Source organism: Lithobates pipiens, unplaced genomic scaffold (assembly GCF_037356315.1).
Source record: "Lithobates pipiens isolate NorthernLeopardFrog02 unplaced genomic scaffold, aLitPip1_a1.2 Scaffold_16, whole genome shotgun sequence".
Classification (NCBI taxonomy): domain Eukaryota; kingdom Metazoa; phylum Chordata; class Amphibia; order Anura; family Ranidae; genus Lithobates; species Lithobates pipiens.
The window spans coordinates 119,262,655-119,289,735 of record NW_027507748.1 but is presented as its reverse complement, the minus strand read 5'-3'; the positions used below and the strand labels follow the sequence as shown (position 1 = coordinate 119,289,735).

At 42.2% G+C, this 27,081-nt stretch overlaps 1 long non-coding RNA gene across 1 annotated transcript in view; it reads left to right on the top strand.

Annotated features, from left to right (window-relative positions):
- LOC143984269 (uncharacterized) overlaps positions 1–26,188 on the top strand; it is a 48,828-nt gene extending 22,640 nt beyond the window's left edge. Inside the window, exon 2 of the long non-coding RNA XR_013274755.1 lies at positions 26,002–26,188. This is a non-coding gene — a long non-coding RNA (uncharacterized LOC143984269). The remainder of the gene's footprint in view (positions 1–26,001) is intronic.
- Positions 26,189–27,081: the final 893 nt, after the last annotated feature.

Below are 27,081 nucleotides of genomic sequence, written 5' to 3'. Positions count from 1 at the left end.
TACAAGAGAAACCTGTAACAAATAAAAAAAAAAAAAAAAAAAAAAAAGGTAGGAAAGGATTAGCACATTCTTTGATCCCTGTCATTCCTTTAGGCTTCATGAAGATGAAGAGGAGGAATCCATACCATGTGACCATGTGGCCAATGTCCACTTACTGGTCACTCAAACAGGATGCAGGGGAAGAAAAGAAAAGCCTGCAAGAGAAAGGAAGAAAGGGGAGAGAAGAAGGGAGGGGAAGGTAAAAGGGGGGAATGCGCATCCCTGTCATTCTCGGCTTAACTGTACTGGTGTCTCATAAGCCTTTGAACGGGTATTTTATCCATGGCTCCCAGACTCTATCAAAGACTGGCTGTTTATCAAGTAATATTGCTGAAATGCATTCATTGATCATGATCCACAACTACTTAGTTCTCACCAAGTCGAAGGGGATCATTTGTGCCCTCCAAGATCTAGCTACCGCTATCCTGGGTGCAGTAAAGATGAATGATATAAGTTTCTTCATGTGTCCTAGCACTCCCTCCACTGGGCATCCTAGTAGCACCTGCTGTGGTGATTTGATTCAATTCACCTGGGTTAGTGAAAAGATAAAATTATAGATGCGAATCCAAAATCGCCTGACTTTAGGGCATGTCCACCATATATGGTATAATGTGCCTTCTACGCCACATCCCCTAAAACATAAAGGGGACATATGTCGCCACTCTCACTGGTACCATTGCAGCAAAACTTTGTAATTCGCCTTGGTCAGTGAGATATTAATGTATGATTTTAAGGAGAATTGTGCCATTTTAACCCATTTATCGATTTCCAACGTTACCACTATATCCTGTACATATATATAAAACAATTTTTGCAACTTAGAGGACAAGATGCAATATATTTTCAAAATATGACCGGTATGCTTATCAAAGGAGCCACACAGATATTCCATTGGGGTGGAAGTTGTTAAATCATTTGTGCGTTGTAGAGTCTTCACTATCTGGAAGTAATGGTACATTTCTGAGTTAGGAAGTTGGTATTTATCTAGTAGGGTTTTTTTGATTAGATACCTTTATGGTCGCACATGTGATCAATACGTATCAAGCCCTTGTTAGTCCACCATGCAAGCCCTTGAGGATTAAGACCGGGGTGAAATCAGGATTACCAGTCATTGGAGCCAAGGGAGCATGAGAAGATTTAAATACATGAGGCTTCATCAATCTGTCCCATAGGCTTAGAGAAAAGGATCATGTGGGGCACATTATAATTGGTCTATCTCTCATTCGTAGCCACATCATATGACTAATCAGTTTAGTGGAATGGAGGGACGATTCAATTTTCATCTAGGAAGGTTGCGCTTGCAAGGAATGGTAACGAATTAGTTGAGTTAATTGTGTGGCTTCAAAATATTTGGCCAGATCTGGAGCTCCCAGGCCACCTCTCAATTTGGGTGTATAAAGGGTACGCCTATTCACCCTGGATCTTTTGTCTCTCCCACATAAATTTCATAATCTTGCCCTGCAATACATTAAAATCGGACATGCAGATTTCAACCGGAAGTGTTCTAAACAAGTACATCAACCTTGGAAGGAGATTCATCTTTATTGAGTACCGTCTACCGAGCCACAACGGTGGATTGCTGGCCCAGCACAGAAGGTCCACTGTTAGTTTTCCATATAAAGGAGGATAGTTGGCCTGATACAGGGTATGTAGGGAGGGAGTTAAGGGAGTTCCCAAATACGGGAAAGCCTCTCTTCACCATTTGAACTGGAATGAGTTTTGGATTAATTTCACTGTGTCTGCCTCCAATGTGAGGTTTAAAGCAACCGATTTTGAATGATTAATTGTAAGACCCGAGGTTTGATATAAGTTAGGTAGTGACATTACTGGGGATGAGTGAAGCATCAAAATGAACTCAACCTTTGACCCAGGTAGTAGCTTGACAATAGGAAGTACATAGGAAGTACATCCCCAAGGAGGAACATGGCCAGAGATGTCTCCCAAGAGCAACTAATAAACCTGGTGCATGAAAGGCCAGGCTTGTGGGACCCAACATGTCGGGACTACAGTGACAAAGTGGCAAAATTGTTGGAATCCATCGCACTACACAGATGGCACACACAAGGACATAGCAAGGACAAATCACTCACTGAAAACTGCAATGCAGAATGGGAAGAACAATGCTGTCTGTGTAATGTCATCAAAGCCACAGAAACTGCTATAAACGGATCAAAATGGATGCAAAAATAGATGTGTAAACGTGTAAATTAACGATTTAAGGACCGAGCCTCTTTCTGAGATTTGTTGTTTACAAGTTAAAAACAGTTTTTTTTTGCTAGAAAATGACTTAGAACTCCCAAACATTATACTTTTTTTTCTAACACCCTAGAGAATAAACTGGCGGTCGTTGCAATACTTTCTGTCACACTGTATTTGCGCAGCGGTCTTACAAGCCCACTTTTTTTGGAAAAAATACACTTTTTTGAATAGAAAATAAGGCAATAGTAAAGTTAGCCCAGTTTGTTTTATTTTTTATATTGTGAAAGATAATGTTACGCCGAGAAAATTGATACCCAACAGGTCATGCTTCAAAATTGCACCCGCTCTTAGAATGGCAACAAACTTTTACCCATCAAAATCTCCATAGACAACGTTTAAAAAATTCTACAGGTTGCATGTTTTGAGTTACAGAGGAGGTCTAAGGCTAGAATCATTGCTCTCACTCTACTGATCATGGCAACATGTGGTTTGAACACCGTTTTCATATGAGGGCGCTAATCATGTATGTGTTCGCTTCTGCACGTGAGCTCGGTGGGATGGGGCACGTTTAAAAAAAAAAGATTATTTATTTTACCTTATATTTATTTATTTTTTACCCTGTTCTTTAAAAACAAAAAATTGTGTCACTTTTATTCCTATTACAAGGAATGTAAACATCCCTTGTAATAGAAAAAAAGCATTACAGGTCCTCTTAAATAAGAGATCTGGGGTCAATGATATGGCGATCTTCCCCTCACTCGTCTCCATACCCAGGAAGGACAAGCATCCAATTGCCTCCGCCACTACTGACAGCTCCAATAAGTGGCGGAGGGCATCAGAGTGCGGTGGGAGGGGGCCCCCTCTCCCGCCGCCAATAAAAGTGATCTTGTGGCGAATCCGCTGCAGAGACCACTATTAACGGAAACCGGATCGCCCGCCGAAGAAGAGGATACCGGCGTTATGGAAGCTAGCTGCTGCCATAACAAAGATATCCCTCTTCAAAGTTAGGACATATATCGGCATGCGGCAGTCCGGAAGTGGTTAACGGATGTAAACAGATTTTAACGGAAAGGAAGATGGATGAAAACGGAGATTAATGGAACTTACAATGGATGAAGATGGATGAAGCAACGGATAAGAACTGATACATTTTTAACGTGGCTAAACTGATGGTGCCAGCGTGAATGAGGCCTAAGTCCCTGTGTATGGGTGTGTATGGGTATCAGGGGTCTGCATTTTCGATGCTTTGAAAAGGTTTTTTTTAAACAGTTTTTTAACCCTTTCATGCCTAAGCCTATTTCTGACATTTGTTGCTTACAAGTTAAAATCTGTATTTTTTGCTAGAAAATTACATAGAATCCTCAAACATTATATATATTTTTTTAGCAGAGACCCTAGAGAATAAAATGACGATTGTTGCAATATTTTATGTCACACTGTATTTACGCTGCAGTCTTTCAAACCCAATTTTTTGGGAAAAAATATACTTTTGTGAATTAAATAAGAACTAAACAGTAAAGTTAGCCCAATTTTTTTATAGAATGTGAAAGATGATGTTACACAGAGTAAATAGATACCTAACATGTCATGCTTTGAAATTGCACACACTCGTGGATTGGCAACAAACTACCTAAAAATCTTCATAGGTGATGCTTTAAAAAAAATTAACGGTTATTAGGTTAGAATTACAAAGGAGGTCTAGTGCTAGAATTATTGCTCTCGCTCTGATATCGTGGTGATACCTCACATGTGTGATTTGAACACTGTTTACTTATGCGGAAGCGACTTACGCATGCGTTTTCTTTGCTAAGCGAGCTCGCAGGAACGGGATCGCTTTAACAAAATATTTTTTCTTATTTATTTTTTTATTTTTTTACATTGTCTCTTTCAAAAAAAAAAAGTAAAAATTCCTTGTGACAGTAATAGGCGGTGACAGGTACTCTTTATGGAGGGATTGGGGGTCTTTTAGTTGTCCTCCTGTTTTCTTAATCTTATATCCTGGTTTACTACTACTATATCATCATTATGGCTACCCGTGACGTTGACTCTTTTACTGTTCTTTCATTTAACGTTAGAGGCCTTAACTCTAACGTTTAAAAGAGCCCTTTTGTTTCAATACTTAAAATCTCACTCTCCCCAACTTTTCCTCTTGCAGGAGACTCACCTCATGGGCAGTAAAATCCTGACTCTAAAAAATCCATGGATACAAAAGGCACTTACTCCACATTTGCCAGGGGAGTTTTGGTTTTAGTAAATAAGAATTTTCCATGTCTGAAAAAATATGTATTGATCCACAGGGTAAATTTGTGTTGTTAGTTTTCACCATATGGTCTCAAAGATATTTAGTTGTTACCATATATGTTCCTCCACCTTTTTCACCTGCAGTTTTGTATGCTGTTCTTGAAAAGATCGCCCACTTCTGGCCTGCAAAAATACTCGCTATGGGAGATTTTAATGCCACTCTGTCACCAGATTTGGAAAGACCCACCCCTTCCAAAAGTTACTCTATGGATCTTTCTGCCTGGGCTCAGGTGGTAGATCTTACAAAGGTTTGGAGTGGATACTAGATCAAGATCATACTCCTGTTTTTCAGCCTCCTATAAGACTGCCTCCCGCATTGATTTAACTTTTGCCAATCCCTTACTTCTTGCGTATGTAATGGAGGCATCCTATTTTTCTAGTGGCCTATCTGATCATTGTCCCCTAGTTATAGTGCTTCATTCCCCTGCCTCTCGCAACACAGCTCTATGGAAGCTAGGTCCTCACTGGGTCTCCCATCCAGATCTTGCAGACAAAATTCCACCTTTATTGGCTGAATTTTGGGAGCACAATGCGGGGTCCTCCTCTCCTGAAAATACCTGGGGTGCCTTTAAGGCTTACACGAGGGGGCAATATACAGTATTTCTTCCATTGCTGCTATTAAAAAGGAACAGAGGACCACTACTCTTTTTCTTCAACAGTCAGTTACTGACTGCACCATGAGTTATAATTCAGACCTTACTACTGGTAGTTTCGACCTTCTTATGGCTGCCCAGAGAGAATTGCAACTCCCCCTGTCGGAGGTCACCCGACTTGATGTGTACAAAAATAAACAGCATGTTTTAAAACAGGGACATAGGAACGGCCACCTATTGACCCTGATAGACCAGCACGACAGACTACTCACGCTTATACCTGAACCCACTAACCCTGAGGGCAGGACAGTGACTTCCCCCTCTGACATTCTACATACCTTCCAGATGTTTTATGAGACATTATATGCTTCCTTTCTGCTCTCCGATTTTCAGTCCGGTGCTTTGAAGCATCTTTTAGATCCCTTGGCGCTTGGTTGGCTCTCGGACTGGGAGCGTGAGGTGTTGGTACAGCCTTTTACAGCTTTAGAGGTCCAGATGGTCCAGCTGGTCTTCCCATAGACTTCTATAGGTTTCATGGCAAATTTTTGGCACCACTTTTAGCCTCCCGATACACTAAGTGTCTGACCGAGGGGAAGTTACCCGCATCTATGTATCATGCATACATGGCCCTTATATACAAATCCCCTAAAGATCCCAAATCCTGTTCTTCCTATAGACCCATTGCTCTGTTGAACAATGATTTTAAAATACTTACGAAGCTCCTCGCTCTTCCATTGTATCCAATGTTATCTTCCGTGGTAGATTCAGACGGCACGGGTTTCATGCCGCATAGAGTCATGTCAATCTCTGCAGATTGTACACCAACATACACATCCAGCATCTCAACACAGGCTCACGAACGGTTGTCTCGCTGGATATAGAGAAGGCCTTTGACACCGTTGAGTGGACCTTTAAGTGTGAAATACTCTGCAGAATGGGATTCCCTATGGTTTTTATTAAATGGCTCCAGGTGATTTATAGTTGCCCCATCGATACACTTAGGTGGCGGTCTGTCTCTTCCTTTCAGGCTATACAGGGGAACTAGACTTGGCTGCTACTCTCTCTCCAGCTCTATTTGCTATAGCCATTGAACCAGTGGCTGAGGCACTCCGCACCTCTCCACTTATTAGGGGTCTTTGTATTGGCTTGCTGGAGGAGAGGGTCACCCTGTACACAGATGACATGCTAAATGATGCAGGTCCATCGCTACAGGTGGCCCCAAAGTTTTTAGAATCTTTTGCTATGTTCACTGGACTCAAGGTCAATTGGTCTAAGTCGCTCTTATTTCCGATTGATCAAGCAGCCAGGATACTCCTTTGCAGTGACTAGATACCTTAAAATATTTAGGAGTTTTAGTTTCTTCACAAGCCTCGGACTTCCTTCACTTAAATCTACTCACAGTTTCACTTGAGGTGAGGGTCAAACTAAAGGCATGGGAGAGTTTACCATTGTCCCTGTTGGGGCGCATTAAGCTAACCAAAATTAAAATTATCCCCAAGCTTACTTACCTATTTCAGAATTCTCCACAGGGGCTACCTAAGTCTTTCTTTACAAAGCTGAACTGTATTTTTTCATCTTTTTTTTGAGCTCCTAAGTCGCCCAGATACAAACTGAGCACTGTGTACGCAGGGTGGTATAGCCTTTCCTGATTGCTACAAATATTTCTTGGCAACCCAATTGGTGACTGTGGCCAATTGCGCTACATCTCTTTTATGTCAGGAAAAATATTGCCATGCAATGGAAGAAACCCTCCTCCCTATCTCTGTCTCCTGGGAAACAACTAATAAATAATAGTCTCCCCCTATACAAGGATACTTACATGAACAGGGGCTGTCCCACAAAATATGACAAGGTATGGCACACATGGCTATCAGAACCATCTACAGCCTAAGTCATGAAGTGAGTCATTACCTTTCTCTGCGGATCATACGTCCCGGATGGATATGAGTACTATATGTGGTCACAATCTTTACTATATTTAATTTATGGTTGCTAGAGGACACTATGTATTATTGAGATGAGCGGCACCACCTTCTGGTAGGGTGCATCCAGTGTCATACTGCCCTCATCCTTAGTAAGACCTCATCTGGAATATGCAGTTCAGTTTTGGGCACCAGTTCTCAAAAAGGATATTGGGGAACTGGGGAAAGTGCAGAGAAGGGCAACCAAACTGATAAGAGGCATGGAGGAGCTCAGCTATGGGGAAAGATTAGAGGAACTGAATTTATTCACTCTTGATAAGAGGAGATTAGGAGGGATATGATCAACATGTACAAATATATAAGGGGTCCATATAGTGAACTTGATGTTAAGTTACGGCTACAGCGTGGTCAGCTAGTCATATGACGGGCTCCTGTGATCACGCCTGCCAGTCTCCTAAGCGCCCCTCCGACAAAAAAAAACAATCAGTTATATTATTTCAACCACATTCTGGGCAGAACCCAAAACCTGATAAATTATAAGGTGTAAAGCTTATGAAATGTAAAATTATACTGTGCTCTTATCAATAAAGTAATGTTGTAAGAAATATATACAGTATGTGTACATTATTAAATAAAATTAACAACTTAATTTCTTATCACATAGTATACACAAAAATGAAGTGAACAGTCCCAAATGAATAGAGATGCTCCACAAAAAAAGAAAGCGCCATCGTTCTCTTAGCCCTTGTACACACGGTCGGACATTCCTACGGAAAATGTCCAATCGGACCGTGTTGTTGGATAATCCGACTGTGTGTGGGCTCCATCGGACTGTTTCCGTCAGAATATCCGACGGACAAAGTTTTAGAGCTGGGCTGTAAAACTTTCCGACAACATGATCCGATCAGACTTTGTCCGATTGTGTGTAGAGAATTCCGATCGGACAAAGTGCCACGCATGCTCAGATCAAATTCCTAGACCAAAGCTATTGGCTACTAGCCTGAACGTAGTCCCATCGTAACCAAATAACGTCATCACGTTACGTACGATTGGATTTTCCGACAACTTTGTCCGACCGTGTGTATGCAACACAAGTTTCGGACAAAATCCGACGGATTTTTGTTGTTGGAATGTCCGACCGTGTGTACAAGGGCTTATATGATATATCAGTGCGGAAGGTGGTCTCTGGTCACCCCTACATTCCCAGAGGCCCAGGTGTCCCCCTTGATGATTGCTCCACTTTTAACTGGAATATGCTGTTATGTATATGATATATATATATCCCCAGCCCTGTGTGCTTTCATATCTGTCTATTTACAGTGGTGTGAAAAAGTGTTTGCCCCCTTCCTCATTTCCTGTTCCTTTGCATGTTTGTCACACTTAAGTGTTTCGGAACATCAAACCAATTTAAACAATAGTCAAGGACAACACAAGTAAACACAAAATGCAATTTGTAAATGAAGGTGTTTATTATTAAAGGTGAAAAAAAATCCAAACCATCATGGCCCTGTGTGAAAAAATGATTGCCCCCCTTGTTAAAACATACTATAACTGTGGTTGTCCACACCTGAGTTCAATTTCTCTAGCCACACCCAGGCCTGATTATTGCCACACCTGTTCACAATCAAGGCATCACTTAAATAGGAGCTGCTTGACACAGTAAGGTCCACCAGAAGATCCTTAAAAGCTACACATCATGCCGAGACCCAAAGAAATTCAGGAACAATTGAGAAAGAAAGTAATTGAGATCTATCAGTCTGGAAAGGGTTATAAAGCCATTTCCAAAGCTTTGGGAATCCAGCGAACCACAGTGAGAGCCATTATCCACAAATGGCGAAGACATGGAACAGTGGTGAACCTTCCCAGGAGGGTCCGGCCGCCCAAAATTACCCCAAGAGCGCAGCGACGACTCATCCAAGAGGTCACAAAAGACCCCACAACAACGTCCAAGGAACTGCAGGCCTCACTTGCCTCAGTTAAGGTCAGCGTTCATTCCTCCACCATCAGGAAAAGACTGGGCAAAAATGGCCTGCATGGCAGAGTTCCAAGGAGAAAACCACTGCTGAGCAAAAAGAACATCAAAGCTCGTCTCAATTTCTCCACAACACATCTTGATGATCCCCAAGACTTTTGGGACAACATTCTGTGGACCGATGAGACAAAAGTGGAACTCTTTGGAAGGTGTGTGTCCAAGTATATCTGGCGTAGAAGGAACACTGCATTTCATAAAAAGAACATTATACCAACAGTAAAATATGGTGGTGGTAGTGTGATAGTCTGGGGCTGTTTTGCTGCTTCAGGACCTGGAAGACTTGCCGTGATAAAAGGAACTATGAATTCTGCTGTCTACCAAGAGATCCTGAAGGAGAATGTCCGACCATCTGTTCGTGTACTCAAGCTGAAACGAACTTGGGTTCTGCAGCAGGACAATGATCCTAAACACACCAGAAAGTCCACCACCGAATGGCTGAAGAAAAACAAAATGAAGACTTTGGAGTGGCCTAGCCAAAGTCCGGACCTGAATCCTATTGAGATGTTGTGGTATGACCTTAAAAAGGCCGTTCATGCTCGAAAACCCTCTAATGTAACTGAATTAGGACAATTCTGCAAAGATGAGTGGGCCAAAATTCCTCCAGGACGCTGTAAAAGCCTCATTGCCCGTTATCGCAAACGCTTGGTTGCAGTTGTTGCTGCTAAGGGTGGCCCAACCAGTTATTAGGTTTAGGGGGCAATCACTTTTTCACACAGGGCCATGATGGTTTGAATTTTTTTTCACCTTTAATAATAAACACCTTCATTTACAAATTGCATTTTATGTTTACTTGTGTTGTCCTTGACTATTGTTTAAATTGGTTTGATGTTCCGAAACACTTAAGTGTGACAAACATGCAAAGGAACAGGAAATGAGGGCAAACACTTTTTCACACCACTGTATATATAATATGCTCTTCAAATGTGCTTTAAAATGCATGGTTTTCCCTTTTATGAACAAGAAAATAATGACGTTATGCTGTTGGGCTGGTATAAAAATTCTATGGGACTGGTATAAAATTATTTCCAGGGCTGGTTTTTATCCCCAGTCTGGCCCTGACCCTATGCCTTCTGGTTTGAGATTCTATAGGTAGTTTTAGCTCAGGACTCAATAACAAGCATAGGCTACAGCCAGCCTAGGCAACTGAAGACCACTTAATGGAGGTCCAGTTGAATGGCATATTAGAAGTTACTAGGAACCAAGACACAGAGTAGATAGTCTGACTCTGAGTTTGAGTGCCACACCACAGTTTCTGCTGGTGAGAAGCTCCGTTCAAGGCTTGTAGGACAAGGTTTGGAGCATCTCCCCATTACCGCTGATCATGTCTTCAGGTCTCCAACATCAGAACAGACACTGCATTGTGATCATTCTCAGGAGCTTCTGCAACTGAACATTGCTGCAACATTCATCTGGAGGTATCTTTATTAATAATTATACAGGAGTTTGACAAAATAACTAAATCGTTACCTAATATGTTGTTGAATCACCTTTGGCATCCAAGATGGCCTGAATTCTCCTGGTAATTGACAAATATAAGTCTTGGATGGTGGATAATGGAATTCGATAAAACTCTTCATGCAAAAGAGTCCTCGCAGAGATGCCAGAGGTGGAAAACAAGCCCAAACCTTCTTCTCCAAAATTTACCATAGTGACTCTATGATATTGTGGTCTGGTGACTGCGGTGCAAGGTGCATGCTCGGCAAACCATGACTCGACAAAACCAGCTGTGCGAATCGGAGCATTATCCTCTTGGTAAGTGGCGCTGTCTTTGGGAAACAATGTCTGAACCATGGGGTGCAGGTGGTTAATTTGTAGTGGCAGTGGAAGGAAAAGAATGTGAGGAAAGGGGGGAAAGCCTGTTTTAAGACCCTCCTTTCCCTCATGGCATTGTGGTGTGAGCGGCGATATGTAACATGTGTATCACAATCCATATTTTCACACATAGGCACCCCCCCCACGCATATGTTTATGTTCGTTAATGCGTATATGTGGCGGTGGGGGGCCTCAAAAAAAAATTCTTAACTTTTATTTTCATCACATAGGGAACAAAGAGTCCCCTATGTGATGATTTTTAGGTGACGGGTTCTCTTTAATGAGACATACAGGGTCTCCTCTGGGCTCCACTGAATGTAATTCAATGCAGATAGCATTGCAAAACATTGCTTCTCAGCTATGTTAGCTGGGGACACTGAGAGGCTGAACCGAAAGTGACATTATAGACGTCACTTTCCAGGTCACAGCAAGAAGGGGAGGAGAGTGGACGTGTTTCCACTCTTTTGCTTCCCCTCCACCTGCCGGCACCCGCCATGTTGGTCCCGGGCACGCACACATGGGCAGGCACACGCAGGGATCACCAGTACCGGGGGTGTTTTTGATGTAGGAGTCTGCCTGTCAGTTTTACACACAAGCCCGGTGACTGCAGCCACTGCAGCTTTCTGAAACCCCATGCTGTCAGGTCCACAGGACCTGGCAGCGAAAGAGTTGATCCAGTTTGGTGTGTCAAATGTTCTTTGTATGTTTGTTTATGCTGCCTACCATCCCATGTTACACCACTTTTGCTTTCAACGCGAAACATATCATCACTTTCACACCTGCAAATCATGTAGTGGTTCAATTTTTTTGTTCAACCCCTGTATGTACTCAGGTATATGTGCAAAAGTCCACCTGGAATATTGTTGGGCTCTTTGCTGATAATACTTGTTTGTACATTGGATGTATGTACTGTTATTAATCTCTTCTTATATAAAACGTGTGTTATTTCTATACTGGTGTGTATCAATATACAGTACTTATGGATAATGTGATATGCTGATTGCAGTAGTTCCTCTGCTCTCAATTACGTGGATTTGATTAATGATTAGTTTCCCAGGAAGGAAATCACCTCTGTTCACAGAGACGCTGTTCTGAGTGGAGGCACTGCCAACATTATTATCAAACCCACTCTTTCACTTAGGGAAGGGTCTAGTCCTCCTATTTACCTACAGGTTTAGCACAATATCCTATTTGAGGAGGGCCACACCCAAAAAAGAGTGATACATAAGAAATAAGATACATATGAAATAAATCAAACCAGCCAGTCTAATATATTTTTCCTTCACTGATCAAAAGAAGTCTCACCAGAAGTTAAAAGGGCTTGTTAACTCCACTTTTGCTGAGAAAAAACATTCCCTTCTGGGTAATCTATTAGCAAAGATTTGCAAGGATTTTAAAAAACTTTGTTGCAGATTCCTACTTTTTGTTATTCTTCAGAAATCCATGTGTGTTTCTCTGTGTCCATGTGAGACAGTGAGTCAGAGGCCGGGTTCACACTGGTACCATATCACTGTTTTACGACCGTCATTCTACTTTGCCCTCGACATCGGTCCTACTTCCATCCGACTTGAATGAACAGGATACGATTTTGCTTCAACTTTTGAGATAGTCTGACTTGTCCTTTGACCAATCAAAACAATCCCAGTGTGACATAAATTCATTTTACTGCTGCTGTAAACACCATGTCAGATGTCAAAAGTCGGATGGTTAGGAAGAGGATCCGAATTCAATCATATTGAATGGGCTGAAAATGGACCAAAGTCAGACCGACTTGTGTCGGACTAGTTAAGACAGCTCTTTTAGGGAACCATTGATTTGTACACGTCATGCGGCATGTGCTCCCAAAGTCAGAGCATATGTCTCACCAGTGTGAACCAGGCCTGATGGGAGTGGTTTCATAATTATAAATCAGCTGCTGCACCTGCAGGGCACTAATGAGGAAAGCTGCTGGGCCTGCATCCCTTTAGATGTAACTTCCTATTGGAAGTTTGTCAGCAAAAATGACATTTTTTGTTGCAGGAGATGCCTGAAATCTGACTTGTATCTTAGTGCAGACTTCTGGGAAAACTGGTGAGCCAATCACACAAGCAGGAAATTATGTTTGTGGAGGTTGTTCTGTACACATTCTGTGTACATGACATTAAGAGAAAAAAATTTTTGAGAGAAAAGGAATCTGAACGGAACAGATACCACGTCACAATATTTATGAAAAAAGGAAAGGGGCCAAAAAGGGGCTGGGGAGTCACCAACCCCTGGGACTTTTACGGTATCAAATCAAAATATTCACAAAAGATTAAAATAAAATAATATAATTTTTATTCATATTATGCAAAAATATAAATTGAACATTCATAAAAACAATAATTTTGCCTTATCGGTGCATAAACAAACGTATTAGCAAAATTGACCAAGATTTCAATTCACTGTACAGGGAAAATGAAGAGAAAAGCTGCAATCATTCAACATGTTTCGCCCGGGTTGGGCTTCTTCAGGAAAATTGATTGAGCAGCCAGAAAGTTAGCACTAAAATAATAAAATTATAACATGAATGTTACAGTAAATTAATGCATAAAGTAACAATAATTTTACAATGATCCAAAGGGGTAGAAAATACAATGAAATATAATATTATACAAATATTTAGTAAATGCATATAATGAATCCAAAATTGAACTATGAAATAAATACAGTTATACTTAGTATCTCACCAAAGTTGCCAGAGGCTCCATATGTCAATAACCAATATCCATAGTATCAGTCAAAAAAGTTGAAGATACCGCATAGGATCTGTAATCACTCAAAGGTGAGGTCACAAATTTAGGAGAGATATATGTCGCCTATTTGGGGTCTGCAGAGAGGAATAAAGTAAATAAATAATAAAAAATAAAAAGAGATATATGGCCCCTGAGAATGAAAAGGGGGCCAAAATTGCAGAAAAAATAAAAAATAAAAAAAAGGGGAAAGAAACAGAGAAGATAACATACATAGTAAGCATACATAAGGTACATCAAGTAATGAGGGCCAACCTGGCCAAGGCAGTGTTGCATACATGAGTTCTGTGGGTTAGCTGCGCTGCATAGGGTTTAGACACCCATCATAGGTAGAGTCATTATAAGACCAATCCGTGTCAACCGGGGAAGGGGCAGCAGGTATAAAAAGAAAGGAAAAAAAAGGGGGAGAGGGAAGGGGACACAATACAAGTAGGCCCAGGAGGTGGAGGAAGCACAGAAAGAGAAAAACAGAGGGGGGGAGGGGGCAAGGGATCAATATAACAGCATATCAAGTACATGTAAGACTGATTCATCTTTATGAAGGTCAGTCGATCAACCGAGTCGGTGGACAGATGCACCCTGTGATTAGTTGCAAAGCCTCCAGCAGCACTGAAGGTGCGTTCCGAAGGAACACTGGATGCAGGACAGGCCAGTAGCTCAATTGCATACTGTGCAAGCTCTGGCCAGTGATCCATCCTCAAGACCCAGTAAGCCAGAGGATTTTCGGTGGGAAAGGTGTCCAAGTCTGACCTTGCCCCTATGTATTCCTGCACCATGTAAATCAGACGCTGGCGATGGTTGCTCTGCGCTCACGCTACTGCCCTTCTCTAGCTGGTTGTCATCATCAGAGCCTTTAAAACGCTGGGCATCCTCCTGGAGCATGTACCCAACACTGTGCGCAAACAGTTCGAGGGACTCCTCAGGAGGACATGGTGGGTCTAGGGAAGGAGTGACTGATGACATTGAGACGAGGGACGAGGACGCGTTAGCAGCTGCTTTGCTAGCACTCTGAGCCTGGGTGAGAGAGGATGAGGAGGATGAGGAGGGCTTGGTCATCCACTCTACCAAGTCTTTGGCATGGTGCGGCTCAACACGTCCAGCTGCCGAAAATAAGGACAAGCGTGTCCCATGGCCACGTGCTGATGACGATGCACGACCAGCACTGTTGTCTCTACACACAGAGCCTGCTTGCCCTCTTTTATTGGCTCGTGACTGTCTGCCTCTCCTTGTTGGCCTTCCAGACATAGTAATGGCCTGCAGGGAGATAGGAAAACCAGCAATTGGGTAGCTTTAGGTGCACACCGAGCAGATGACACAGTACACCAACTGTAATTACTGCAGTTGCCTGCCTGTGTTACAGAAACAGAACAACACCAGCAATAAGGGGTATCTTCAGGTGTATACTGTGCTGGAGGCACACAACATCCAATTTAACTGCTGCAGATGCCTGTATTACAGAACACCAGTAATAAAGGGTATCTTCAGGCGTATACTGTGCTGGAGGCACACAACACCCACTTTAACTCTTGCAGATGCCTGTATTAGAGAACACCAGCAATAAAGGGTAGCTACAGGTTTATACTGTGCTGGAGGCACACAACACCCACTTTAACTCCTGCGGATGCCTGTATTAGAGAACACCAGCAATAAAGGGTAGCTACAGGTGTATACTGTGCTGGAGGCACACAACACCCACTTTAACTCCTGCGGATGCCTGTATTAGAGAACACCAGCAATAAACTTCTAATTTTGACTGTCCTATCATCCTGGACCACAAACGTTCCTCACTGTGCTATATGGTTTCTGCTGCACCATTGGCATGGTTATATCTTCTTAGTCCTCTCCATAAAATTATCAGAGATTTGTGCTTAAAGTATAACTATAGGCAACACTTTTTTTTTCCATTTTGGATAGAATAAGGGAGGGTTATAGCCAATGTCAGTTTATTTTTTTACCATCCCTGTCCCATTGCAGAGATTTCCCTTCACTTCCTGCCCCATATCCAAACAGGAAGTAAGTGAGAGGAAATTATGTCAATTAAGGGAATCCATTGCCCCCCCTCCCCCCAGGCCCTCAGAACTCGTATCCTCACTCAAAAATTTCAGGGCGGGTCTTAAAAAGCAATGGGTGGGTCATATTTAAATTAGGGGGTGCACAAGTTTAGTGAGGCCTAGGGCAGCACAAAACCTAAATACACTACTGATTATATGTCAGTATTAAATTGTATGTCCCTGTATGTTGTTTAGGTGATTATCTAATTTTTTTTTAAACTATAGATGCTCCCCGCTGAGACCATCTTAGCCCTTGTACACACGGTCGGAGAATCTGTCGGAATGAGTCTTATGGGACCGTGTCGTCAGATAATCCAACTGTGTGTGGTATGCATCGGAGTGATTCCGTCGCAATCTCCGTCCGACCCAATTTTCCAACATGTTGGAAATATTTCCCGACCAACTGGGCCGGACGGACCTAATCCGATCATGTGTAGAGCATTTTGATCCGACCAAGTGCCACGCATGCTCAGATCAAATTCCTACATCAAAGCTATTGGCTACTAGCCTGAATGTAGTCCCATCGTAACGAAATTACGTCATCACATTCTGAAAGATCGGATTTTTCGCCAACTTGGCCCAACCGTGTGTATGCAACAGTTTCGGACACAATCCGTCCGACTAAATCCGACGGGCAAAATCCGACGGATTTGGTTGGTAAAATCTCCGACGTGTGTACGTGGGCTTACAGTAAAGAACCCTCTACGTAGTTTAGGGTTAAATTTTAATGAGTGGCCACGTGTCTTGTTAAACTCCCTTCTGCAAAAAAGTTTTATCCCTATTGTGGGGTCACTAGTACGGTATTTTTAAATTTAAATCATATCCCCTCTCAAGGGTCTCTTCTCCAGAGGGAATAAGTTCAGTGCTTGCAACCTTTCCTCATAACTAATATCCTCCAAAATCTTTATTAGCTTTTGTACTTGCTCTATTTCCAGTACGTCCTTCCTGAGGACTGGTGCCCAGAACTGGACAGCATACTTTAGGTGTGGCCGGACCAGAGTATTGTAGAGCAGGAAAATTATCGTTTTATCTCTGGAGTTGATCCCCTTTTTAAGGCATGCCAATATTCTGTTTGCTTTGTTAGCAGCAGCTTGGCATTGCATGCCATTGCTAGGCCTATCATCTACTAGGACCCCCAGGTCCTTTTCCATCCTAGATTCCTGCAGAGGTTCTCCACCCAGTGTATAGATTGCATTCATATCTTTGCCACCTAAATGCATTATTTTACATTTATCTACATTAAACCTCATTTGCCATGTAGTTGCCCACCCCATTAAGAACATCTACACGTAGCCATATTTCATTTTCAGAAAATTACAGAGCTGCAGATTGAAAAGATTATAACTTGTATCGCAATTGTATGCACTATATTCTTTTTTTCTTTATTTGCTATTTTTTCCACCACGAAAGTGGAGTTACCCTTTAAATCCCCCATGGGACCTTGTGCACATAGCATATGCCTCTATTAAAATCAGCACTGTGGTTCCTAAGGCCGTGTACACACGGGCGGATTGTCTGGCCAACTTAGTTTGGATGGACTGTATTACGGAAATTCCGAAAGACTTAGTCCGCCAGACTGTCCGCTGAAAAAGTCCGCTGAAGCCCACACACGAGCGGATTGTCCGCTGAAACACGTTTCAGCGGACAATCCGCTCGTGTGTGGGCTTCAGCGGACTTTTTCAGCGGACAGTCTGGCGGACTAAGTCTTTCGGAATTTCCGTAATACAGTCCATCCAAACTTGGTTTCAGCGGACAGTCCGCTCGTGAGTAGGCAAGTTGGACGGACTAAGTATGGCGCATGCTCAGAAAGGATTTACACGGCCGAAGGTTGCATTGCAGTGTATTGGACGTCGAATTTCTAGTCCCGTCGTACGTGCCGTACACGTCATCGTGCAAGCTTTCAGCGGACTGTCTGTTCGTCGTGTGTGGTCAAGTCCGTTCATTCAAAAGTAGGACGGACTGTCTGTCGGATTGTCTGACGAACTTAGTTGGCCAGACAATCCGCCCGTGTGTACGCGGCCTAAGTAGCATTGTCGGATAGCTAGGCTCTACCACTACCCTCCACTAACCAACAACAATGGACAAAGAAAATGGACTTCTCACTAACTGCGTAGCGCATACAGAGCCTGCAAAGCCTGCACATACAGCCTCCGCCTTCTCTGAACACTGCAGACAGAACATTTGCAGCCCTCCTCTTTTCCATTTGTATAAATGAGAAGCTAATCCCACAACTTCCTACAGCCCCTCTCACCATTCTGCAGCCATGGCTCCTCTGCTTGGGACTTGTGTTGTGTGAATGACAAATGCTGAGAAGCAGAGCTGCCCATTCACAAAAAACACAAGCCAACAATTGCACACTCCAGCATCTACTATATTTGTCTAAGATAGTCCAGTGCAGTAGCTGCCATTGTGTGCTGTTGTAAGCTTGTATTTTTGGGAATGACCGATCTGCTCCCCAGGCAATTCACATAACATAAGCTGCCATCTTCTACTGTAGTGATCTTCTCTGAACTAGTTGGTGTCTGTGTGAAACTGTGGGCTCAGTCTTTTAACAGTAGCAGAGGCATACCTACCAACTTTTTGAGATGGGAATGAGGGACACCTAGCAGCAAAAGTATGCAAGCATAGGACACACCCCTTGCCACGCCCCCTTAAAGGAGAATTGTACAAAAAACAAGAAATTAAACCCACAAGTGCTTTTTTTAACACTTTTATTCCTTTATAGCCTCAGACCAAAATGAGGGACAAATGAGGAGGAATGTGGGACAGAGGGACGCTGCTCGAAATCAGGGACAGTCCTTCGAAATCAGGAACAGTGCTTTGAAATCAGGGACAGTCCCACAAAATCAGGGACAGTCCTTCGAAATCAGGGACAGGCCCACAAAATCAGGGACAGTTGGGAGCTATGGCAAAGGAGGCATAGCTGCAGAATAGATGGCTGTGGGAGGGTGTGGATACAAACAAAGCGGAGGAGTCACATGGATGGACGGCGGCAAGGAGGGCCATTTCTCCAGTCCTGCCTGTACCTTCTCCATAGGAACACCCAAAATGTGGGTTTCTGCCTAGGGGAGAACTACAGTGAGCATGGACAGCAAAAAAAAAACAACACTTTATGATCAAACCACAGCACTGACCACAGGGACAAGTGCACAGCATCCACTGGAGGGGTTTAAAAATCCTTTCTAACTTCTGGTGAGAGTTTTTCTTTAAATAAGCACCTGAAGAAAAGACAGACTAATTGTCAAAGGGCCACATATGCCCACCCAAGCACCAGGGCTGTGGAGTATCACAATGTGCCCATATGGCCATTCATGGAGGGGAAAACAGGAAACAATAAAACGGACTAAGATCCATCTTATCATTCTTTCCTTTCCTCTTCTTTACATCAAATGCAATATAACATGAAAATAATTTTATGGATGTTCATGTGACATTTCTGTTTACAGAACCTACAGTCAACATATTGTTATAGAAATATAAATACCACCGAGACCAAAGTGACACCATCTTTCCTGAACTGCTGCTACTTTGAAGGAAAAGGGGATTTCTATAGAGAAAGAAATTTGCATTGCAGTGGCAAAGCTATTTCATGCTTTGGACTCGCCGTTCAAACATTCATTACTTATTGACAGCATATATTCATGTGAAAAGTCCACTGAGAGTATTTGTTATTCCAGGAATCTACAAGCAGGTATGACTGGTGTGTCATCTGTCTGGGAAGGACACAACAGGAAATATTGCAATATGCTTTTTAACACAGTAGCAGTGGAAAGTCACTGTAAAGATACGCTTTACTTAAAGTGACTGTAAAGGTAAAATAAAAATAACAAATATATCATACTTACCTCCACTGTGCAGCTCGTTTTGCACAGAGTGGACCTGAACCTGCTCTTCTGGGGTCCCCCGGCGGCTCTCGCAGCTCCTCCCCACATCTGGTAACCCCCTCAGAGAAGTGCTTCCCAGAGGGGGTTACCTGGCGGGCACGCTCCTAAGTCCAGCATTCGGCATCCATAGCGGCTGAACGCAAGGATTGGATGTGACTGACAGCAGCAGAAGCCAATGGCTGTGCTGCTATCAATCTATCCAATCAAGAGCTGAGAACCCTGGGCAGAGAGACAGCGTGTCCCCACCGGGTCAAATTCGAGGGTTCAGGTAAGGATGCATTAAGGTGAAAAAACACAAAGGTTTACAACCCCTTTAAATGATTGGTATTGATTTGACAGTCAAAAGATCTCTTCTCCCTTCCACTTACTGTACATACTAAGATTACTACTAACAGAAGAGGAATCAGCACACGGGACACATCTTACTGATTGTAGGTTATGTCCTTTTTGCAGATTTTTCAGTTTTTGAGCTTTGCCTACACTTGAGCTAGTACACACAGGCAGAAAATGGTTGGTTCAGCAGTTACTAGCTGACATTCGGTCCGTGTGTACAGCTCCTCCTCCGACAGAAGCCGTAAATCCAGCAGTGGATCAGCATCTGATCAACGCTTGCAGTCAATGGTTGAGAAGTGTGTTTTGGCTGGGCGGCTGTCAGAACACAATAGCACAGCAGAGGAGATCTCTGTACTAACATCACACAGTTAGTACAGTGACACTTCCTGTGTGTACCAGGCTTTAGTAATATAGAATAAATAATGTCCAGACGCTAATTATTTATCAAATAATAATATAAGCAAATTGGGTCCTTTGACTGTTTTTGATTGTGGCTGTACTTAGGCTTTAACAGGTTCCTGACCGGCTCATGCATATATACTGCAGCAGAATGGCACTACTGGGCGAAACCCTGTACAGGTACATCTTCCCCTTTAAGAGCCGTCAAAGAGCGCGCGCGAGTGCTGCATGGCGGGGGATCGCCACCGGCCACTTGTAAACGCGTGCACGAGAGAAGCACAGGGATTTGTGTGTGTAAACACACAAATTTGTGTTCTGCCAGGGGAGAAGAGACATATTGTTTGTTCCTACTAATCACATGCACGAGAGCAGCACAGGGATTTGTGTGTGAACACACAAATCCCTGTTCTGTTAGGGGAGAGGAGACAGTAAGTAGGAACAACGATATGTCTCCTCCCCCAGTCAGTCCTATCCCCATACAGTTAGAACACATCTAGGGAAGACACATTTAATCCCTTGATCGCCCCCTAGTGTTAATCCCTTCCCTATCAGTGACATTTACACAGTAATCAGTGCATATTTATAGCACTGATCGCTGTATAAATGTCAATGGTCCCAAAAATGTGTCAAAAGTGTCTGATTTGTCCTTTCGCAATGTCGTAGTACCACTAAAAATCGCAGATCACCGCCATTATGAGTAAAAAAAAAAATAATAATAAAAGTCCCATAAAAATGCCATATATCTTTCGCATAGTTTGTAGACACTATAACTTTTGCGCAAACCAATCAATATACACTTATTGTGATTCATTTTACCAAAAATATGTAGAAGAAAATATATTGGCCTAAACTGATGAAGATTTTTTTTTTTTTTTGGGGGGGGGGGGGTATTTATTATAGCAAAAAGTAAAAAATATTGGTTTTTTTTTTTCAAAATTGACGCTCTTTTTTTGTTTATAGCGCAAAAAAAAATGCAGAGGTGATCAAATACCACCAAAAGAGAGCTCTATTTGTGGGGGAAAAGGACACAAATTTTGTTTGGGTACAGCATTGCATGACCGCGCAATTGTCAGTTAAAGCGACACAGTGGCAAATTGTAAAAAGTGCTCTGGTCAGGAGGGGGGTAAAATCTTCCAGGGCTGAAGTGGTTAAAGCGGAGTTCCAATCATTTGTTTCTATTTAAAGTCAGCAGCTATAAAAAGTGTAACTGCTGACTTTTAATAAACAGCCTTTCACCTGTCCCACCTCACCACAGCTGTATTCTCTCTGTGTCCTCCCTCAATGGAGCTGGCATTTCTACTATGGGCACCCGGCTGTGACAGCTTGCGGCTTCACAGCCGGGTGCCCACTGCGCACGCGCAAGTGGACTGTGACTGGCCCTAAAGTCTTCTAGGACCTGTCATATGTCCCCACCGGAAGGAAGACCAGGTGAAAATAGAAGCCCTGTCAGTGTTGACAGTGCACCACTGGAGGGCTTAGTTTTAAGGCAAGTTTCACATAATGTGCTAGTATGCAATGCATACCAGCACATTAAAATATTGCCTTGCAGATGAAAAGTAATTTTTTTAAATTTTCCTGTTTACTACCGCTTTAATAATATAGAGTAAATAAATAGAACACCTCGATCTACAGAATCCTATACTCACAGTTGATCCAGAGGAATGCAAAAAACCCTATAAAGCATGGTCCAATTTGCTCCAGCGGGAGCAAAATAAATTCCCTCCCAATCCTCAGAAGGCAATCAGATATTCCCTGATCAACAATCTCTGGTGTTATTACCTGTAAATGTTAATAACCCATTATATTTTGTTAATTTAGGAATGTATTCAGCTCTTTTTAAAAACAATCTACTGAGCTGGCCAGAACATTTTTGAGGGAGTCTCTTCCACATTTTCTCAGATGTTACTGTAAAAAAGCCTTTCGTTATGTGTAGGTTATATCTCCAACTCCTTTGTAATTTAATCATTTAAGTTCAATATATGACCCACTTATATACAGTATTTATACATGGTGATCATAACTCCTCTTAATCTCCTCTGGTCAAGAAAGAATAAATTCAGTTCCTCTAATTCAGTGATTCTCAATTAGGGTTCCTCCGGAGGTTGCTAGGGGTTCCTTCAGCATTGGGCTTGGGCTTTCTTCAGCATTTCTTCTTCTCTGATAAGCTCCCACTCACGCCATTGATCTTTTTAGCAATCTGTAAGGAGGTAATTCCCAATGACCACAAGTGTAAGGACCATTCCTCCCACTGACCATCACATTAATGTATCATGAGTTGTAGATTTCTAATGTTTAGAAGGATTCCCCGGGACCAGAGAACTATTTCAAGGGTTCCTCTGTGTTGAAAAGGTTGAGAAAGACTGCTCTAATCGTTCCTCATAGTTGAGCTCCTCAGTGCCTCTTATCAGTTTGATTGCCCTTCTCTGCATTTTCTCCAGTTCCTCAATATCCTTTTTTGCACTGTTGCCCAAAACTGGACTGCATATTTCAGATAAGTTCTTACTAATGATTGGTACAGAGGAAAATGTATAGCAATGCATTGCTGCAAATCACCCACCCCATATGTGAGATGTTTATCTATAGCAGAAAGTTGCAGGGTGAAACCAGAGAAATCCAGGGAAGTTCCCTTTTCTGAAACAGTCTGGTCTCAGCAGACACTGACGGCATAATATTTTGTCTGATATGAGGTTCCATGCTTGAAGTGACTTTACATTTTAGGCGTGCTTTTGTTTAGCCAAAGCTTCATGCACACGAAAAAATCAAAACACCCACACCGTGTTGTATTGTTGAGCTCACTCTCATTACATCATCTTTTCTCGGCCATCACACGACATATTTACCTGTGTTACTCATCTCCCAAATACCTACATCTATAGCTCACAGCCTGACCTTAGTGTTGACATACAACTGCAGGGTAGTAACTCAGCCATACAAAGCAAACCTTACTTAGCAACATGTTATTATTAAATTGCCCAGTGCTTTGTTAGAAATGTTAAAGGTGATTTTTAATTTACAAAGAAATAATCACACTAATGCCCCATACACACGATCAGACATTCCGACCACAAAATCCGTCGGAATTTTTCTGACGGATTATGGCCGAAACTTGTGTTGCATACACATGGTCGCACAGAGTTGTCGGAAAATCCGATCGTTCGGAACGAGGTGACGTACAAAACGTACGACGGAACTATGTAGAGGCCAGTAGCCAGTAGCTTTCGTCTCCAAATTTTTTCTGAACATGCGTGGCACTTTGTGCGTCTGAATTCTCTACACACGATCGGAAAAAGTCAGATTGGATTTTGTTGTCGGAAAATTTTAGATCCAGCTCTCAAACTTTTAAACTTTTTCCGTCGGAAAATTCAGACAGAAAAAGTCAGAAAAACAGCCCACACACGATCGGATTTTCCGACAACATAATCCGATCAGACTTTTTCCGTCGTAATTTCCGACCGTGTGTATGGGGCATATGGGTTATAAAGATCAGTTGAGGGCCGACAAACTTTTAATACATCTAATATGTCTTCTAATCATTATTAATTAAAATAGAACTATAAGCATTTTTTTTTTCATTTTGGATAGCGTAAGAGAGGATCATAACCTCCGTCAGTTTTTTTTTTTTTGCCATCTGTGTCTCATTGGAGTTATTTACAAAATCTGGTGCAACGCTTCACAGAAATCAATAATCTTTCATGTTTTATTGGCAAAGTTTAATTGAACAAGCTGAAGTTAGAAGCTGTATGTTTAGTATGCACAGCTGCACCAGATTCTGAGTGCTCCAGTTTTAGTAAATCTACGCCATTGGGACAATTTTCCTTCTTGTCCCGTAGCCAAAACAAGATGAGATGAGAAGAAATCCCTGAAAATTAAAGCGGTAGTAAAGTCTTTTTTTTTCACTTTTACTTACAGGTAAGCCTATAATAAGGCTTACCTGTAGGTAAAAAAAAATCTCCTAAACCTGTATGGTTTAGGAGATATTCCCCTGGCAAAGAGCCGCTGATTGCAGCGGTGCATGCGCACAGGGGTTTCTCGGCTGGAAGGCCGGCAGACGCCGGACCCTGCCGGAAAGAAATCTCCCACGCGAGAGACGATATCGCCGCTCCGGCCACTCACAGCACCGGAGCCGCGATATCCAGAAGACACGCCAAGGGAACATGTCAGCTCCGTCTGCGTGTGTCGGGCGAGATGTCGGGGCCTCGTTCTAAGGTATTGCATAATGAGCTAGTATGCGGTGCATACTAGCTCATTATGCCTTTTCCCTTGCAGGTATGAAAAAAAAAATTTTTTTTTTCAGCGGGTTTACTACCGCTTTAAGGGAATTCAGGTCACCAAAACTCCCTCTATTACTTTTCTGGGGACAACCCAAAATTTGGGATTTTCCTTTTCATTCACTTTCAATGATAAAAGTAAACAGTCAAATAGAGAGGGTAAATCTCCCTAAAGAAGGCAGGGGTAGCAATACAAACCTACTGTATTTTCTGGCGTATAAGACTACCTTTTACAAATGCCCAAAAATCGGGGGTCGTCTTATACGCCGGGTATACAATGCTGCCCGATGGATGTCAGCCCCCAAATGTCTGCTAATACTGTATGTGGCTTCAGCTACAAACAGTATACGCCGTTGAGCCAATCCCGGCGAGTGATGTATTCTATTAATGAATACAGAGCCTGCTTGGATTGTGTTTGGATTGGAGTAACAACCTCTGTCAATCCGAGCAGGCTACATTGAGTAGCCTGCTAGGATTGGCTTTGAGAGAGAGAGAGAGAGAGAGAGAGAGAGAGGCAAGGGCTGATGATGCTACAGCCTCTGCCAATCCAAGCAGGTGTTGTAATCATTAAAATAATACACCGCTCACCATACTTTCCTGGGTAAATCCATTCACTGATCTCCTACTACAGTGATGGCGAACCTTGGCACCCCAGATGTTTTGGAACTACATTTCCCATGATGCTCAACTACACTGCAGAGTGCATGAGCATTATGGGAAATGTAGTTCCAAAACATCTGGGGTGCCAAGGTTCGCCATCACTGTCCTACTAAATACATCCTGCTGTTTGCCTTTGAGGTCCCAGGCACCCAAGAGGGACAGGTAAATCTGGGACATATGACAGGGGGTTTATTAAATGCATTTTGGTGGACAATTCCCATAGAATGTAACCCAAAAGTGGTATAGGTTTGGTTAGTGAAAAATTCTACTTTCCAGAGTTGTGGCATTCAATAGATCTCTATTTGTGTTATTATTGTTTGATTTACTTTATGACATATCACAGCATGGCGGATGAGTAGTTGGCATTCTTGCTTTGTGTTTTTTAATGGTTCTAATGTTTTTTTTAAATGGTGTTGCCTCAGAAGGGGGGGTAGTCTTATATCGCGAGTATTGCCCATTTTCACTTGAAAAATAGGGGGTCGTCTTATACGCCCAGTCGCCTTATACGCCGGCAAATACGGTAATAGTTGTTCTAATCCCTCTCCACTCTATCCAAAACTGAAAAAAAAAGTTTTGCCTTTAGTTATACTTTCAGAGAGAGGTTAATGTTCTGTCTATTTAAATTGTATGTATAGTCACAACTTTTTTGTTAGTTGTGAACACAGTGGGGAAGGATTAAACAAATATATTTTGTTTCTGTGTCCCATTGGGAGATTTATCTTCGCTTTCTGTTTTAGAGACACAACAGGAAATGAGAGGAAGTATCACTGAAGTAAGGGGAATTCCCATCTTGATGACAGTGGTTACCAGGGCGAAAAAGAGTATGAAGCTCGCAAGTGTGGACACAGACAGCAATGAAAAATTACAAAGAGTTCAGTCATTCCCTTCTCGATTCAAAACTGAAAATAAAATGGTGACATTATATACATTTTACTTTTCTTTTATATTAAAGAGTGATATAGATACATACATATCTGCAATGATCTGAATACTGGGCTGGATCTCAGTTGTGTACCACTCTAGTCACAAATTACACATACAGATCAGGGTTGTGAGCCGTAGATACGGTATGTTTTATCAATATATTTGTAAATTCTATAGCTAAGTGAAATATGATTTTGTCGCTGATTCAAGGCCCATTCACACTTCTCCATTCCTTTGCAATTAATTAACATGCATTGAATTAAAGCAGAACTAAACTTAAATGATTTTAAACGATCACCTTGTAAAACAACCCATTCAGTTTAAAGTAGAAATGGAAGGGAAAAAAAAAATAAACATTATAAATAGCTTTTTTCCCTTTTTTTATAAGTGATCACATTCCCTCTGTTTATTCCCTTTGTTCTCAGCTGCATAAGAGCGGGGGAGAAGAAGCAGAAGCACACTGAGCTTGCCAGTGAATGGCTGTGCAGTGGGGGCATGTCAGGACAAGTCTGATTATTGGAGAACAGGCTGAGTTCCCAGCATAGATAGAGAACTGACCATGGTATGTTCTCCTGCTTAGTGTGGTCAGTTTGTAATAGGAAAGCAGAGGGACTGGCAGGAACACCAGCGGTTTCACAAAAGCAATAAAAAGAGAACAGGGTACTTTCTCATACAAGTATATGGTACAGCAGGCAAATATCAGGAATATGAAATGTTGGGGTAACAAACACTTTAAGTAATAAAAACCTGTGAGCAGGCAGTTCTTCATTGCAGAAGAGATATGCAATATCTCTTTTGCAATAACAGAAACTTACCTTCTTGTTCACTGTGTTCTATTGAATGCACACTGTGCTGTGCATGCACAGCTGTGCCATAATGACTGACATCCAAGT